The sequence below is a fragment of the Talpa europaea genome (assembly GCF_964194135.1).
Source record: "Talpa europaea genome assembly, chromosome: 8".
Lineage (NCBI taxonomy): Eukaryota > Metazoa > Chordata > Mammalia > Eulipotyphla > Talpidae > Talpa > Talpa europaea.
Genome location: NC_140075.1, coordinates 15,450,536 through 15,456,757, shown reverse-complemented (window position 1 = coordinate 15,456,757; position 6,222 = coordinate 15,450,536).

Sequence of the window (6,222 nt, the reverse complement as noted above, 5' to 3'; positions counted from 1 at the left end):
GCTACTGATTTGTGTGTGTTGATTTTGTTTTCTGCTACTTTACTAAACTGATTGATTAGTTTAATTAGTTTTTCTGTGGAGTTTTTGGGCTTCTCTATGTATAGTATCATATCATCTGCAAATAGTGATAGTTTGACTTCTTCTTTTCCTATTTGGATTCCTTGTATGTCCTTCTCCTGTCCTATTGTTCTGGCTAGGACTTCCAGTATTATGTTAAAAAGCAGTGGTGAGAGTGGACATACTTGTCTTGTTCCAGATCTTAATGGAAATGCTTTCAGCTTTTCACCATTGAAAAGGCGAGGATGAGGGCCTCCCTGGTGGCACAGCGGTTGAGCGCTGGGTTGCGAAGCTGCCCACAGGCTCTGCATTGCTGGTTCGATCCCTGGCTGCTCCCCGGCAACCGGAGGAGGGTACCACATGACACAGAACTCTCCTGCTGCCCTCTGCTCCCCTCAGCAGTGTATGTCGGTCCTTCTGCCTGTTCTGCTCCCTGCTCTGGCTCTGGTGAATTCTCTCACCCTCATGCGCTTCTGACTGTACCCAGTGCTTGCATAAATAAATAAATAAATAAATCTTAAAAAAAAGAAAGAAAAGGAGAGGATGATACTGGCTATGGGTTTGTCATATATGGCCTTTATTTGTTGAGGTATGGTCTTCGCATCCTGAGAATTTAAAGGGTCTTTATCAAAAATGGGTGTTGTACTTTGTCAAAAGCTTTCTCGGCATCTATTGATATTATCATATGGTTTTTATGTTTATTTTTGTTGATGTGTTGGATTACATAGATTGATTTTCAGATGTTGAACCATCCTTGTGTCCCCAGAATAAATGTTACTTGGTCGTGGTGAATTATCTTATGGATGCACTGTTGGATTATGAAAGCTAAGATTTTATTAAGGATTTTTGAATCAGTGTTCATTAGTCAGATTTGTGTTGTCCTTCTTTGGTTTTGGTATTAGTGTAATGTTGGCTTCATAGAATGTGTTTGGTATTATCCCTACCATCTCATTTTTTTTTTTTGGCATAAAACATGAGAATTGTGTTGTCTCATACTTCTGGAGGCCAGAAGTCCAAAATTAAGGTGATAGCAAAGCCATGCTCTCTGACATGCTGTGGGAAATGAACTGCTTCTTGCCTTTCTCATAGCTTTTGGTAGCCTCAAGCTCCTGTTGGCTTGTAGGTACATCTCTCTAGTCACATGGCTGCCTTCTCCCTGTGATTTCACAACATCGTCCCTCTCTGTGCATCTGTCTCTGTGTTCAGATTTTTTAAAATAAAGACATCTGGATTAAGTGCACCTAATACCTTATTTTAGCTTGAGAATCTCTATGAAGATCATATTTCCCAATAAGGTCATATTCTGAGGTACTGGGGATTAGGACTCCAACATGTCTTCTTTTTTTCACATTTGATATGCATTTTATTTTATTTTTTATTTTTTAAATTTAATTTTATTTTTATATTCCCCATACAATTGCAACCCCCTTATTTAGACCCCAACCCCTACTTTCCCCGTCCCCCAACCCTCATAGAGTGTCTCCGGTTCATAGTTGTCCGTTGCTTTTGATTTTTACTTGACCTACAAAACATAGAGCTTCCATATGATCCAGCAATTCCACTCCTAGTTATTTACCCAAAGGACACGGAAACATCAATTCCAAAGAGCACCTGTACCGCTATGTTTATGGCAGCACTGTTTAAAATATCTAAGCTTTGGAAACAACCCAAATGTCCAAAAATAGATGACTGGATCAAGAAGATGTGGTGCATATACACCATGGAATATTACTCAGCATTCAAAAAAGATAAACACATGCAATTTGCAGCAACATGGATGGCGCTGGAAGGGATCATGCTCAGCAAAATAAGCCAGAAAGAAAAAGAAAAATACCGGATGGTCTCACTCTTAGCAGGAATCTAGAAAACTTAAATAAGAGCCAGGAAAAAGAATAACTATAAGAAAGTAAACACCTTCTCAATTTTTTGAAAGAATTTAGAAGGATAAGCACTAATTTGTTCTGAATGCTTGGTAGAATTCATTTGTAAATCCATATGCTCCTGGGCTTTTGTTTTTTGGGGAGGGTTTTAATTACCATTTCAATTTCACTGCTTGAAATTGGACTGTTTAGGTGTTCTGTTTCTTCTTTAGCTAGCTTTGGGTGACTGCAGAGTTGTAGGAATTTGTCCATCTCTTCTAGATTGTTGAGTTTGTTTGCATATAACTGTTCAAATTAGTTTCTGATTATTCTTTTGATTCCTGCTGTGTCTGTTGGGATTTCTCCTTTTGCATTTGTGATCCTATTTATTTGTGCTTTCTCCCGTTATTCCTTCATGAGCCTGGCTAGGAGTTTGTCTATTTTAACTATTATTATTATTTTTTTTAAGAACCAACTTTTGGTTTCATTGATCTTTTGGGTGGCTTTTTTTTTCATTTCTATTTCATTTATTTCTGCTTTGATTTATAGTATTTCCTTTCTTCTACTGGTTTTAGGGTTGTTTGTTTTTCTTTTTCTAGTTCTTTGAGATGTGTGATTAGGTTGTTTCTTTGAGTTATTTCTTGTTTGTTTAGGTGAGCCTGTATTGCTATATATTTTCCTCTTATTACTGCTTTTGCTGTATCCCACACATTTAGGAAATCGGTGGCCTCCTTGTCATTCAACTCAAAGTATTTTTTTTTAATTCCTTCTTTGATCTCCTCATTAGTTCAGTGGTTTTCCAGTAGTGTGGGTTTCAATTTCCGTGAAGTAGAAGGGTTCCTTGCCTTCTTTTTATGGTTTATTTCTTGTTTGATTCCTTCATGGTCAGAGAAGATGATTGGTATGATTTCAACCTTGGAGTATCTGTTGATGTTTGTCTTGTGTCCCATTATGAGATGGATCCTGGAGAATGAACTGTGTGCACCCGAGAAAAAATGTTTACTCAGATTTTTTGGGGGGTTTATTGTTCTATAGGTGTCTGTTAAGCACATGAGCTCTAGATCCTTACTTAGAGCTTTAGTGTCCTTAATTATTTTTTTGTCTCATTGATCTATCCATTGTTGATAGGGGTGTGTTGAAGTCTCCTACTACATACATGTTTTCTGTGAAGTTGGTTTTCATAGATGATAGTAGTTGTCTGATATATTTTGGTGTCCCTTCATTTGGTGAGTAAATGTTAATGAGTGTTATTTCTTCTTGAAGTATTGTCCCCTTGATCATGATGTAGTGACTGTCTGGGTCTTTTTTTTTTTTTTTTACCTTTTTGAGTTTGAAATCTATTTTATCATATATAAGTATAGCTGTTCTTACCTCCTTTTTTGGTCCGTTTGCTTGTAGGATTGCTTTCCATCCATTTACTTTCTGTCTATTTTTATCTTTTGTAGTTAAATGCGTCTCCTGAAGACTGGAAAAAAGTTGGGTCTTGTTTCTTAATCCAGCCTGTGACTCTGTGTCTTTTTATTGAAAAGTTTAGTCCATTTACATTTAGAGTTAATATTGATATGTTAGTGTCTATATTTCCATTTTGTTTGTCTTTTCTCTGGTTTTATTTATTTTTATTTTTTTTGGTCTTATTTCATTCTTATTCATCCCTCTGAGTTTCTGGCTTTAGGATTCCTTGTAGTATTTTTTGGAGTGGTTGTTTAGTCATAATGCTATTCCACAGTTTCTGTTTGTCTGAGAAGGTCTTTATTCTTTCTTCATAAAGGAAGGAAAGCTTTGCAGGATAGAGTATTCTTCGTTGGCATTTGTTGTCTTGGAGCCTGTTGACTATTTCCCTCCACTCACTTCTTGCCCATGGTGTTTCTTCAGAGAAGTCTGATGTCAGCCTGATTGGTTTTCCTTTGTATGTTATCTGTTTCTTCCCTCTTGTCAGCATCATTATTTTTTCCTTGTCTCAGATTCTTGGGAGCTTTACTATTATGTTTTGCTGAATTTTTCCTGTTGTCGTGGAAGTTTGGTGTTATTTTTGCTTTTTCTACAAATATTTCAGCTCCTTCTTCACGTTTGGGAAGTTCTCTTCAATTATTTCCTTGAATATTTTCTCTGTTCCTACATCCCTCACCTCTCCTTCTGGGATTCCTGTAACTCTTATATTTCCTTTCCTCATGGAGTCAGATAGTTCCTGAAGTCTTTCTTCAGTTTTTTTTTTTTTTTTCCTTTGTACTTATCTTTCCTTTTCTGTTTTGAATCTTTTTTTATATCTGGGTCTTCGAGAGTGCTTATTTGTTCTTCCATTTCAACTATTCTGTTTTCACTGCTTCTCCCGGATTTCTTTAGCTCCTCCTCCATTAATCATTTGATCTGCATTTCTTTCACTTCCCTCTTTAGGGACTCAATTTAATTCTTCTGATCATTGATTATTTTTCCCTTATCATTGTTTTATGACTTCTTTCAGTTTTTTGATTATGGCAATTTTAAATTCTGTATCTGGAAGGCTCAGACGTTCTCCCAAGTCACTGTTGTTGCAATCTGGTGGGTGATTTTCTTTATTTGGTGTGTCTTTTCCCTGAGGACTTACTTGGTTGCTTGTTGTTTTTATTCTCCCTGCTGCTTCTTTTCTAATTTGTCCTATGTTTTGGGACACTGTATCACTGGTACTGGCTGGCATTTTTTGGCATGCTCTTTCTGGGATGTCAAAAACTGGTGGTCCAGTCAAGTCAAAAACTGTTATACCAGAAGTCCAGTAGGGCAGTGGTACTATGAATATGCTAGTGGTTGTTGTCACAGAAAATTTACTCCTTCTGTATTTGTTTAATTCCAGAGATGGGTCTTGCAGTCCCACAGACTTCCCTGGCCTTGGCTGGATCACCCACTTGACTACAAATCACTGGATCCCCGACCTGGGCTTCAACTGGCTGCCAGACAGGGGCCTGGCTTGTGGGGCTTTTTGGCTCACCTCTGGCTGTGGGGGAACACTTTCCCAGTTCCACACAGTCTAGGTGGATTCCAGATGCAAAGATACCTGGTCTAAAATGTCGAGTCAAGAGGGCATTTCCCTGAGCCCATGGTCTAGAAATTAACAGTTTTGATTCATAAAACCTTGATACATTTCATATATTATTAAGGTAAATATTTTAATTATGTTGTACAAAGATGGCAAAAATGTTGGCAATGAATAGTCTCAGCATATGTTTATAATGGTCTGATTGAGCTTCTTAATTAAATACATATATTACATTCTTATTATATTCCATAACTGTCATTGATGGGTAAATTATAACAGTATCAACAATTAATGTTAACAAAGTTATTTATCGACAGAAAACATAAAGTGCCAATCATTTGAACACTTTATAGTATAGCAAGTTGTCAGCCCAGAAGTTCAAAGATCAAGATTCTGCCACCTTTTCTACTGTCCCTGGCTGGTTTCCAGATTTCCCTTGTGCCACATGGGACTCTCCTGGGCCGGAGGCATGGTCAGCCTGACTCACTCCTCACAGAGCAAACTGTTTGAGAGTGACCAAATGTCTGGTATCCAAATGGAACTACATTTTATCATGAAATATTTGGTGTGAAATTTTCAAAGATCAAGCATCACAGACAGGAAAGCAAAGGTCAATACCATCAGCAGAGAGGAGCTGAGGCCAGACAGTAGCCACACCCATGGGCATTTTACTTCCCCAAATTATATCTTCTTCAAATCCTTTGTATCTTTATGTCTACACTAAATAACAGTATTATTTTATTGTACACTAATCTGATGATCTTTCTCGTTTGAATATGTCCATAGAAACACAGACACTCTGGGTAAGAATCCTATGAGGTGCCCACAGGACTTTTCCCCAAATTCCCAGGCACCCAGGTAATTAAATAGATGGGGACAATAGTGTGGGGTGATGCTGTGGTGCCATTCCTCAGTGATTTCTGGAAATAGTAGAATTGATGTAGGTTACTCTTTTAATTTTGCTTTTATACATATAACTTATTAATTTATCTTATTTGTTCCCAAAAATTCCTATGCTTTACATTTTTGTAATATTTTAAATATTTTTAAAAATATTTTAATGTTTAAAAATTTTAAATATTGATGGGCAAATTATAACAGTATCAACAATTAATGTTAGCAAATTTATTTATCGACAGAAAACATAAAATGGCCAATCATTTGAACACTTTATAATATAACAAGTTGTCAGCCCAGAAGTTCAAAGATCAGGATTCTGCCATGTGTTCTACAGTCCCTGCCTGATCTCCAAATGTCAATATTTAATATTTTAATATTTAAAATAGTAATATTTTATTA